Source organism: Notolepis coatsorum (genome assembly GCF_963971535.1).
Source record: "Notolepis coatsorum genome assembly, chromosome: 5".
Classification (NCBI taxonomy): Eukaryota; Metazoa; Chordata; class Actinopteri; order Aulopiformes; family Paralepididae; genus Notolepis; species Notolepis coatsorum.
In genome coordinates, this window is record NC_140169.1 from 63,938,532 (window position 1) to 63,951,435 (window position 12,904).

A 12,904-nucleotide genomic window follows, 5' to 3' on the forward strand; every position below is an offset into this window, starting at 1 on the left:
CCTCTACATCCACCTGTCTCTCCTCCTCTACCTCCACCTGTCTCTCCTCCTCTACCCCCACCTGTCTCTCCTCCTCTACCTCCACCTGTCTGCTCCTCCTCTACCTCCACCTGTCTCTCCTCCTCTACCTCCACCTGTCTCTCCTCCTCTACCTCCACATGTCTCTCCTCCTCTACCTCCACCTGTCTCTCCTCCTCTACCTCCACATGTCTCTCCTCCTCTACCTCCACCTGTCTGCTCCTCCTCTACCTCCACCTGTCTGCTCCTCCTCTACCTCCACCTGTCTCTCCTCCTCTACCTCCACCTGTCTGCTCCTCCTCTACCTCCACCTGTCTGCTCCTCCTCTACCTCCACCTGTCTCTCCTCCTCTACCTCCACATGTCTCTCCTCCTCTACCTCCACCTGTCTCTCCTCCTCTACCTCCACCTGTCTGCTCCTCCTCTACCTCCACCTGTCTGCTCCTCCTCTACCTCCACCTGTATCTCCTCCTCTACCTCCACCTGTCTGCTCCTCCTCTACCTCCACCTGTCTCTCCTCCTCTACCTCCACCTGTCTCTCCTCCTCTACCTCCACCTGTCTGCTCCTCCTCTACCTCCACCTGTCTGCTCCTCCTCTACCTCCACCTGTCTCTCCTCCTCTACCTCCACATGTCTTTCCTCCTCTACCTCCACCTGTCTCTCCTCCTCTACCTCCACCTGTCTGCTCCTCCTCTACCTCCACCTGTCTGCTCCTCCTCTACCTCCACCTGTATCTCCTCCTCTACCTCCACCTGTCTGCTCCTCCTCTACCTCCACCTGTCTCTCCTCCTCTACCTCCACCTGTCTCTCCTCCTCTACCTCCACCTGTCTCTCCTCCTCTACCTCCACCTGTCTCTCCTCCTCTACCTCCACCTGTCTCTCCTCCTCTACCTCCACCTGTCTCTTCTCCTCCACCTGTCTCTCCTCCTCTACCTCCACATGTCTCTCCTCCTCTACCTCCACCTGTCTGCTCCTCCTCTACCTCCACCTGTATCTCCTCCTCTACCTCCACCTGTCTCTCCTCCTCTACCTCCACCTGTATCTCCTCCTCTACCTCCACCTCTCTCTCCTCCTCTACCTCCACCTGTCTGCTCCTCCTCTACCTCCACCTGTCTCTCCTCCTCTACCTCCACCTGTCTCTCCTCCTCTACCTCCACCTGTCTGCTCCTCCTCTACCTCCACCTGTCTGCTCCTCCTCTACCTCCACCTGTCTCTCCTCCTCTACCTCCACATGTCTCTCCTCCTCTACCTCCACCTGTCTCTCCTCCTCTACCTCCACATGTCTGCTCCTCCTCTACCTCCACCTGTCTGCTCCTCCTCTACCTCCACCTGTATCTCCTCCTCTACCTCCACCTGTCTGCTCCTCCTCTACCTCCACCTGTCTCTCCTCCTCTACCTCCACCTGTCTCTCCTCCTCTACCTCCACCTGTCTCTCCTCCTCTACCTCCACCTGTCTCTCCTCCTCTACCTCCACCTGTCTCTTCTCCTCCACCTGTCTCTCCTCCTCTACCTCCACATGTCTCTCCTCCTCTACCTCCACCTGTCTGCTCCTCCTCTACCTCCACCTGTATCTCCTCCTCTACCTCCACCTGTCTCTCCTCCTCTACCTCCACCTGTATCTCCTCCTCTACCTCCACCTCTCTCTCCTCCTCTACCTCCACCTGTCTCTCCTCCTCTACCTCCACCTGTATCTCCTCCTCTACCTCCACCTGTCTCTCCTCCTCTACCTCCACCTGTCTCTTCTCCTCCACCTGCCTCTCCTCCTCTACCTCCACCTGTCTGCTCCTCCTCTACCTCCACCTGTCTCTCCTCCTCTACCTCCACCTGTCTCTCCTCCTCTACCTCCACCTGTCTCTCCTCCTCTACCTCCACCTGTCTCTCCTCCTCTACCTCCACATGTCTCTCCTCCTCTACCTCCACCTGTCTGCTCCTCCTCTACCTCCACCTGTCTCTCCTCCTCTACCTCCACCTGTCTCTCCTCCTCTACCTCCACCTGTCTCTCCTCCTCTACCTCCACCTGTCTCTCCTCCTCTACCTCCACATGTCTCTCCTCCTCTACCTCCACCTGTCTGCTCCTCCTCTACCTCCACCTGTCTCTTCTCCTCCACCTGTCTGTCTGCTCCTCCTCTACCTCCACCTGTCTGCTCCTCCTCTACCTCCACCTGTCTCTCCTCCTCTACCTCCACCTGTCTCTCTTCCTCTACATCCACCTGTCTGCTCCTCCTCTACCTCCACCTGTCTCTCCTCCTCTACCTCCACCTGTCTCTCCTCCTCTACCTCCACATGTCTCTCCTCCTCTACCTCCACCTGTCTGCTCCTCCTCTACCTCCACCTGTCTCTCCTCCTCTACCTCCACCTGTCTCTCCTCCTCTACCTCCACCTGTCTGCTCCTCCTCTACCTCCACCTGTCTCTCCTCCTCTACCTCCACCTGTCTCTCCTCCTCTACCTCCACCTGTCTGCTCCTCCTCTACCTCCACCTGTCTGCTCCTCCTCTACCTCCACCTGTCTCTCCTCCTCTACCTCCACCTGTCTCTCCTCCTCTACCTCCACCTGTCTCTCCTCCTCTACCTCCACCTGTCTGCTCCTCCTCTACCTCCACCTGTCTCTTCTCCTCTACCTCCACCTGTCTGCTCCTCCTCTACCTCCACCTGTCTGCTCCTCCTCTACCTCCACCTGTCTCTCCTCCTCTACCTCCACCTGTCTCTCCTCCTCTACCTACACCTGTCTCTCTTCCTCTACCTCCACCTGTCTCTCCTCCTCGACCTCCACCTGTCTCTCCTCCTCTACCTCCACCTGTCTCTCCTCCTCTACCTCCACCTGTCTGCTCCTCCTCTACCTCCACCTGTCTGCTCCTCCTCTACCTCCACCTGTCTCTCCTCCTCTACCTCCACCTGTCTCTCCTCCTCTACCTCCACCTGTCTCTCCTCCTCTACCTCCACCTGTCTCTCCTCCTCTACCTCCACCTGTCTCTCCTCCTCTACCTCCACCTGTCTCTCCTCCTCTACCTCCACCTGTCTCTCCTCCTCTACCTCCACCTGTCTCTCCTCCTCTACCTCCACCTGTCTGCTCCTCCTCTACCTCCACCTGTCTGTTCCTCCTCTACCTCCACCTGTCTGCTCCTCCTCTACATCCACCTGTCTCTCCTCCTCTACCTCCACCTGTCTCTCCTCCTCTACCTCCACCTGTCTCTCCTCCTCTACCCCCACCTGTCTCTCCTCCTCTACACCCACCTGTCTCTCCTCCTCTACCTCCACCTGTCTCTCCTCCTCTACCCCCACCTGTCTCTCCTCCTCTACCTCCACCTGTCTGCTCCTCCTCTACCTCCACCTGTCTCTCCTCCTCTACCTCCACCTGTCTCTCCTCCTCTACCTCCACATGTCTCTCCTCCTCTACCTCCACCTGTCTCTCCTCCTCTACCTCCACATGTCTCTCCTCCTCTACCTCCACCTGTCTGCTCCTCCTCTACCTCCACCTGTCTGCTCCTCCTCTACCTCCACCTGTCTCTCCTCCTCTACCTCCACCTGTCTGCTCCTCCTCTACCTCCACCTGTCTGCTCCTCCTCTACCTCCACCTGTATCTCCTCCTCTACATCCACCTGTCTGCTCCTCCTCTACCTCCACCTGTCTCTCCTCCTCTACATCCACCTGTCTCTCCTCCTCTACCTCCACCTGTCTCTCCTCCTCTACCTCCACCTGTCTCTCCTCCTCTACCTCCACCTGTCTCTTCTCCTCCACCTGTCTCTCCTCCTCTACCTCCACATGTCTCTCCTCCTCTACCTCCACCTGTCTGCTCCTCCTCTACCTCCACCTGTATCTCCTCCTCTACCTCCACCTGTCTCTCCTCCTCTACCTCCACCTGTATCTCCTCCTCTACCTCCACCTCTCTCTCCTCCTCTACCTCCACCTGTCTCTCCTCCTCTACCTCCACCTGTATCTCCTCCTCTACCTCCACCTGTCTCTCCTCCTCTACCTCCACCTGTCTCTTCTCCTCCACCTGTCTCTCCTCCTCTACCTCCACCTGTCTGCTCCTCCTCTACCTCCACCTGTCTCTCCTCCTCTACCTCCACCTGTCTCTCCTCCTCTACCTCCACCTGTCTCTCCTCCTCTACCTCCACATGTCTCTCCTCCTCTACCTCCACCTGTCTCTCCTCCTCTACCTCCACCTGTCTGCTCCTCCTCTACCTCCACCTGTCTCTCCTCCTCTACCTCCACCTGTCTGCTCCTCCTCTACCTCCACCTGTCTCTCCTCCTCGACCTCCACCTGTCTCTCCTCCTCTACCTCCACCTGTCTCTCCTCCTCTACCTCCACCTGTCTCTCCTCCTCTACCTCCACATGTCTCTCCTCCTCTACCTCCACCTGTCTGCTCCTCCTCTACCTCCACCTGTCTCTCCTCCTCTACCTCCACCTGTCTCTCCTCCTCTACCTCCACCTGTCTCTCCTCCTCTACCTCCACCTGTCTCTCCTCCTCTACCTCCACATGTCTCTCCTCCTCTACCTCCACCTGTCTGCTCCTCCTCTACCTCCACCTGTCTCTTCTCCTCCACCTGTCTGTCTGCTCCTCCTCTACCTCCACTTGTCTGCTCCTCCTCTACCTCCACCTGTCTCTCCTCCTCTACCTCCACCTGTCTCTCCTCCTCTACCTCCACCTGTCTCTCTTCCTCTACATCCACCTGTCTGCTCCTCCTCTACCTCCACCTGTCTCTCCGCCTCTACCTCCACCTGTCTGCTCCTCCTCTACCTCCACCTGTCTCTCCTCATCTACCTCCACCTGTCTCTCCTCCTCTACCTCCACCTGTCTCTCCTCCTCTACCTCCACCTGTCTCTCCTCCTCTACCTCCACATGTCTCTCCTCCTCTACCCCCACCTGTCTCTCCTCCTCTACCTCCACCTGTCTGCTCCTCCTCTACCTCCACCTGTCTCTCCTCCTCTACCTCCACCTGTCTGCTCCTCCTCTACCTCCACCTGTCTGCTCCTCCTCTACCTCCACCTGTCTCTCCTCCTCTACCGCCACCTGTCTGCTCCTCCTCTACCTCCACATGTCTCTCCTCCTCTACCTCCACCTGTCTCTCCTCCTCTACCTCCACCTGTCTGCTCCTCCTCTACCTCCACCTGTCTGCTCCTCCTCTACCTCCACCTGTCTCTCCTCCTCTACCTCCACCTGTCTGCTCCTCCTCTACCTCCACCTGTCTGCTCCTCCTCTACCTCCACATGTCTCTCCTCCTCTACCTCCACCTGTCTCTCCTCCTCTACCTCCACATGTCTCTCCTCCTCTACCTCCACCTGTCTGCTCCTCCTCTACCTCCACCTGTCTCTCCTCCTCTACCTCCACCTGTCTGCTCCTCCTCTACCTCCACATGTCTCTCCTCCTCTACCTCCACCTGTCTCTCCTCCTCTACCTCCACCTGTCTGCTCCTCCTCTACCTCCACCTGTCTGCTCCTCCTCTACCTCCACATGTCTGCTCCTCCTCTACCTCCACATGTCTCTCCTCCTCTACCTCCACCTGTCTGCTCCTCCTCTACCTCCACATGTCTCTCCTCCTCTACCTCCACCTGTCTGCTCCTCCTCTACCTCCACCTGTCTCTTCTCCTCCACCTGTCTGTCTGCTCCTCCTCTACCTCCACCTGTCTGCTCCTCCTCTACCTCCACCTGTCTCTCCTCCTCTACCTCCACCTGTCTCTCCTCCTCTACCTCCACCTGTCTCTCTTCCTCTACATCCACCTGTCTGCTCCTCCTCTACCTCCACCTGTCTCTCCTCCTCTACCCCCACCTGTCTGCTCCTCCTCTACCTCCATCTGTCTCTCCTCCTCTACCTCCACCTGTCTCTCCTCCTCTACCTCCACCTGTCTTTCCTCCTCTACCTCCACCTGTCTCTCCTCCTCTACCTCCACATGTCTCTCCTCCTCTACCCCCACCTGTCTCTCCTCCTCTACCTCCACCTGTCTGCTCCTCCTCTACCTCCACCTGTCTCTCCTCCTCTACCTCCACCTGTCTGCTCCTCCTCTACCTCCACCTGTCTGCTCCTCCTCTACCTCCACCTGTCTCTCCTCCTCTACCGCCACCTGTCTGCTCCTCCTCTACCTCCACATGTCTCTCCTCCTCTACCTCCACCTGTCTCCTCCTCTACCTCCACCTGTCTCTCCTCCTCTACCTCCACCTGTCTCTCCTCCTCTACCTCCACCTGTATCTCCTCCTCTACCTCCACCTGTCTCTCCTCCTCTACCTCCACCTGTCTCTCCTCCTCTACCTCCACATGTCTCTCCTCCTCTACCTCCACCTGTCTCTCTTCCTCTACCTCCACCTGTCTCTCCTCCTCTACCTCCACCCGTCTGCTCCTCCTCTACCTCCACCTGTCTCTCCTCCTCTACCTCCACCTGTCTGCTCCTCCTCTACCTCCACCTGTCTCTCCTCCTCTACCTCCACCTGTCTCTCCTCCTCTACCTCCACCTGTCTGCTCCTCCTCTACCTCCACCTGTCTCTCCTCCTCTACCTCCACCTGTATCTCCTCCTCTACCTCCACCTGTCTCTCCTCCTCTACCTTCACCTGTCTCTCCTCATCTACCTTCACCTGTCTGCTCCTCCTCTACCTCCACCTGTCTCTCCTCCTCTACCTCCACCTGTATCTCCTCCTCTACCTCCACCTGTCTCTCCTCCTCTACCTCCACCTGTCTCTCCTCCTCTACCTCCACCTGTCTGCTCCTCCTCTACCTCCACCTGTCTCTCCTCCTCTACCTCCACCTGTATCTCCTCCTCTACCTCCACCTGTCTCTCCTCCTCTACCTCCACCTGTCTCTCCGTCTCTACCTCCACCTGTCTGCTCCTCCTCTACCTCCACATGTCTGCTCCTCCTCTACCTCCACCTGTCTCTCCTCCTCTACCTCCACCTGTCTGCTCCTCCTCTACCTCCACCTGTCTCTCCGTCTCTACCTCCACCTGTCTGCTTCTCCTCTACCTCCACCTGTCTGCTCCTCCTCTACCTCCACCTGTCTCTCCGTCTCTACCTCCACCTGTCTGCTTCTCCTCTACCTCCACCTATCTGCTCCTCCTCTACCTCCACCTGTCTCTCCTCCTCTACCTCCACCTGTCTCTCCTCCTCTACCTCCACCTGTCTCTCCTCCTCTACCTCCACCTGTCTCTCCTCCTCTACCTCCACATGTCTCTCCTCCTCTACCTCCACCTGTCTCTCCTCCTCTACCTCCACCTGTCTGCTCCTCCTCTACCTCCACCTGTCTGCTCCTCCTCTACCTCCACCTGTCTCTCCTCCTCTACCTCCACCTGTCTCTCCTCCTATATCTCCACCTGTCTCTCCTCCTCTACCTCCACCTGTCTGCTCCTCCTCTACCTCCACCTGTCTCTCCTCCTCCACCTGGAGACCCTGTCTCTCCTCCTCTACCTCCACCTGTCTCTCCCCCTCTACCTCCACCTGTCTCTCCTCCTCTACCTCCACATGTCTCTCCTCCTCTACCTCCACCTGTCTCTCCTCCTCTACCTCCACCTGTCTCTCCTCCTCTACCTCCACCTGTCTGCTCCTCTTCTACCTCCACCTGTCTCTCCTCCTCTACCTCCACCTGTCTGCTCCTCCTCTACCTCCACCTGTCTCTCCTCCTCTACCTCCACCTGTCTGCTCCTCCTCTACCTCCACCTGTCTCTCCTCCTCTACCTCCACCTGTCTCTCCTCCTCTACCTCCACCTGTCTGCTCCTCCTCTACCTCCACCTGTCTCTCCTCCTCTACCTCCACCTGTCTCTCCTCCTCTACCTCCACCTGTCTGCTCCTCCTCTACCTCCACCTGTCTCTCCTCCTCATCTACCTCCACTTGTCTCTCTTCCTCTACCTCCACCTGTCTGCTCCTCCTCTACCTCCACCTGTCTCTCCTCCTCTACCTCCACCTGTCTCTCCTCCTCTACCTCCACCTGTCTCTCCTCCTCTACCTCCACCTGTATCTCCTCCTCTACCTCCACCTGTCTCTCCTCCTCTACCTCCACCTGTCTCTCCTCCTCTACCTCCACATGTCTCTCCTCCTCTACCTCCACCTGTCTCTCTTCCTCTACCTCCACCTGTCTGCTCCTCCTCTACCTCCACCTGTCTCTCCTCCTCTACCTCCACCTGTCTGCTCCTCCTCTACCTCCACCTGTCTCTCCTCCTCTACCTCCACCTGTCTGCTCCTCCTCTACCTCCACCTGTCTCTCCTCCTCTACCTCCACCTGTCTCTCCTCCTCTACCTCCACATGTCTGCTCCTCCTCTACCTCCACCTGTCTCTCCTCCTCTACCTCCACCTGTATCTCCTCCTCTACCTCCACCTGTCTCTCCTCCTCTACCTCCACCTGTCTCTCCTACTCTACCTCCACCTGTCTGCTCCTCCTCTACTTCCACCTGTCTCTCCTCCTCTACCTCCACCTGTCTCTCCTCCTCTACCTCCACCTGTATCTCCTCCTCTACCTCCACCTGTCTCTCCTCCTCTACCTCCACCTGTCTCTCCTCCTCTACCTCCACCTGTCTGCTCCTCCTCTACCTCCACCTGTCTCTCCTCCTCTACCTCCACCTGTCTCTCCTCCTCTACCTCCACCTGTCTGCTCCTCCTCTACCTCCACCTGTCTGCTCCTCCTCTACCTCCACCTGTATCTCCTCCTCTACCTCCACCTGTCTCTCCTCCTCTACCTCCACCTGTCTCTCCGTCTCTACCTCCACCTGTCTGCTTCTCCTCTACCTCCACCTGTCTGCTCCTCCTCTACCTCCACCTGTCTCTCCGTCTCTACCTCCACCTGTCTCTCCTCCTCTACCTCCACCTGTCTCTCCTCCTCTACCTCCACCTGTCTCTCCTCCTCTACCTCCACCTGTCTGCTCCTCCTCTACCTCCACCTGTCTCTCCTCCTCTACCTCCACCTGTCTCTCCTCCTCTACCTCCACCTGTCTCTCCTCCTCTACCTCCACCTGTCTGCTCCTCCTCTACCTCCACCTGTCTCTCCTCCTCTACCTCCACCTGTCTCTCCTCCTCTACCTCCACCTGTCTGCTCCTCCTCTACCTCCACCTGTCTGCTCCTCCTCTACCTCCACCTGTCTCTCCTCCTCTACCTCCACCTGTCTCTCCTCCTCTACCTCCACCTGTCTCTCCTCCTCTACCTCCACCTGTCTGCTCCTCCTCTACCTCCACCTGTCTCTTCTCCTCTACCTCCACCTGTCTGCTCCTCCTCTACCTCCACCTGTCTGCTCCTCCTCTACCTCCACCTGTCTCTCCTCCTCTACCTCCACCTGTCTCTCCTCCTCTACCTCCACCTGTCTCTCTTCCTCTACCTCCACCTGTCTCTCCTCCTCGACCTCCACCTGTCTCTCCTCCTCTACCTCCACCTGTCTCTCCTCCTCTACCTCCACCTGTCTGCTCCTCCTCTACCTCCACCTGTCTGCTCCTCCTCTACCTCCACCTGTCTCTCCTCCTCTACCTCCACCTGTCTCTCCTCCTCTACCTCCACCTGTCTCTCCTCCTCTACCTCCTACCTGACTGATCTCCTTCTCCCCTACCGCCCAACCCGTTCCCTCCGGTCCTCCTCCACTGCCTCCCTCACTGTCCCGACATCCAAGCTCAAAAACTTCGGAGATCGGGCCTTCTCTCGCACTGCACCCCGACTCTGGAACTCCCTCCCCCAGTCCATCAGAGACTCCCCTACACTCTCCACCTTCAAAGCTCGCCTCAAAACCCACCTGTTCTCCCTTGCCTTCAACCCCCCCCACCCCTAAACCCCCCCCTCCCCTCCAACCTGATCGATATGTCTCTAGTCTTTTTTTTTTTTTGTGCCACCAGGCTGTCTCCCCCGTTCCCCCCATGGTCTCATGTTCCTTTGTTTTTGTTTCTTTGTTGTTTTGTTTTGTTTCTTTGCTTTCGCCTCTTTGTTTGTACCCCTGCTCCCGACTACTGTCAGCGACTTCGGGTTATTGAGAAGCGCTATATAAATTAAATGAATTATTATTATTATTATTTACCTCCACCTGTCTCTCCTCCTCTACCTCCACCTGTCTCTCCTCCTCTACCTCCACCTGTCTCTCCTCCTCTACCTCCACCTGTCTCTCCTCCTCTACCTCCACCTGTCTGCTCCTCCTCTACCTCCACCTGTCTGTTCCTCCTCTACCTCCACCTGTCTGCTCCTCCTCTACATCCACCTGTCTCTCCTCCTCTACCTCCACCTGTCTCTCCTCCTCTACCTCCACCTGTCTCTCCTCCTCTACCCCCACCTGTCTCTCCTCCTCTACATCCACCTGTCTCTCCTCCTCTACCTCCACCTGTCTCTCCTCCTCTACCCCCACCTGTCTCTCCTCCTCTACCTCCACCTGTCTGCTCCTCCTCTACCTCCACCTGTCTCTCCTCCTCTACCTCCACCTGTCTCTCCTCCTCTACCTCCACATGTCTCTCCTCCTCTACCTCCACCTGTCTCTCCTCCTCTACCTCCACATGTCTCTCCTCCTCTACCTCCACCTGTCTGCTCCTCCTCTACCTCCACCTGTCTGCTCCTCCTCTACCTCCACCTGTCTCTCCTCCTCTACCTCCACCTGTCTGCTCCTCCTCTACCTCCACCTGTCTGCTCCTCCTCTACCTCCACCTGTCTCTCCTCCTCTACCTCCACATGTCTCTCCTCCTCTACCTCCACCTGTCTCTCCTCCTCTACCTCCACCTGTCTGCTCCTCCTCTACCTCCACCTGTCTGCTCCTCCTCTACCTCCACCTGTATCTCCTCCTCTACCTCCACCTGTCTGCTCCTCCTCTACCTCCACCTGTCTCTCCTCCTCTACCTCCACCTGTCTCTCCTCCTCTACCTCCACCTGTCTGCTCCTCCTCTACCTCCACCTGTCTGCTCCTCCTCTACCTCCACCTGTCTCTCCTCCTCTACCTCCACATGTCTCTCCTCCTCTACCTCCACCTGTCTCTCCTCCTCTACCTCCACCTGTCTGCTCCTCCTCTACCTCCACCTGTCTGCTCCTCCTCTACCTCCACCTGTATCTCCTCCTCTACCTCCACCTGTCTGCTCCTCCTCTACCTCCACCTGTCTCTCCTCCTCTACCTCCACCTGTCTCTCCTCCTCTACCTCCACCTGTCTCTCCTCCTCTACCTCCACCTGTCTCTCCTCCTCTACCTCCACCTGTCTCTCCTCCTCTACCTCCACCTGTCTCTTCTCCTCCACCTGTCTCTCCTCCTCTACCTCCACATGTCTCTCCTCCTCTACCTCCACCTGTCTGCTCCTCCTCTACCTCCACCTGTATCTCCTCCTCTACCTCCACCTGTCTCTCCTCCTCTACCTCCACCTGTATCTCCTCCTCTACCTCCACCTCTCTCTCCTCCTCTACCTCCACCTGTCTGCTCCTCCTCTACCTCCACCTGTCTCTCCTCCTCTACCTCCACCTGTCTCTCCTCCTCTACCTCCACCTGTCTGCTCCTCCTCTACCTCCACCTGTCTGCTCCTCCTCTACCTCCACCTGTCTCTCCTCCTCTACCTCCACATGTCTCTCCTCCTCTACCTCCACCTGTCTCTCCTCCTCTACCTCCACCTGTCTGCTCCTCCTCTACCTCCACCTGTCTGCTCCTCCTCTACCTCCACCTGTATCTCCTCCTCTACCTCCACCTGTCTGCTCCTCCTCTACCTCCACCTGTCTCTCCTCCTCTACCTCCACCTGTCTCTCCTCCTCTACCTCCACCTGTCTCTCCTCCTCTACCTCCACCTGTCTCTCCTCCTCTACCTCCACCTGTCTCTCCTCCTCTACCTCCACCTGTCTCTTCTCCTCCACCTGTCTCTCCTCCTCTACCTCCACATGTCTCTCCTCCTCTACCTCCACCTGTCTGCTCCTCCTCTACCTCCACCTGTATCTCCTCCTCTACCTCCACCTGTCTCTCCTCCTCTACCTCCACCTGTATCTCCTCCTCTACCTCCACCTCTCTCTCCTCCTCTACCTCCACCTGTCTCTCCTCCTCTACCTCCACCTGTATCTCCTCCTCTACCTCCACCTGTCTCTCCTCCTCTACCTCCACCTGTCTCTTCTCCTCCACCTGCCTCTCCTCCTCTACCTCCACCTGTCTGCTCCTCCTCTACCTCCACCTGTCTCTCCTCCTCTACCTCCACCTGTCTCTCCTCCTCTACCTCCACCTGTCTCTCCTCCTCTACCTCCACCTGTCTCTCCTCCTCTACCTCCACATGTCTCTCCTCCTCTACCTCCACCTGTCTGCTCCTCCTCTACCTCCACCTGTCTCTCCTCCTCTACCTCCACCTGTCTCTCCTCCTCTACCTCCACCTGTCTCTCCTCCTCTACCTCCACCTGTCTCTCCTCCTCTACCTCCACATGTCTCTCCTCCTCTACCTCCACCTGTCTGCTCCTCCTCTACCTCCACCTGTCTCTTCTCCTCCACCTGTCTGTCTGCTCCTCCTCTACCTCCACCTGTCTGCTCCTCCTCTACCTCCACCTGTCTCTCCTCCTCTACCTCCACCTGTCTCTCTTCCTCTACATCCACCTGTCTGCTCCTCCTCTACCTCCACCTGTCTCTCCTCCTCTACCTCCACCTGTCTCTCCTCCTCTACCTCCACATGTCTCTCCTCCTCTACCTCCACCTGTCTGCTCCTCCTCTACCTCCACCTGTCTCTCCTCCTCTACCTCCACCTGTCTCTCCTCCTCTACCTCCACCTGTCTGCTCCTCCTCTACCTCCACCTGTCTCTCCTCCTCTACCTCCACCTGTCTCTCCTCCTCTACCTCCACCTGTCTGCTCCTCCTCTACCTCCACCTGTCTGCTCCTCCTCTACCTCCACCTGTCTCTCCTCCTCTACCTCCACCTGTCTCTCCTCCTCTACCTCCACCTGTCTCTCCTCCTCTACCTCCACCTGTCTGCTCCTCCTCTACCTCCACCTGTCTCTTCTC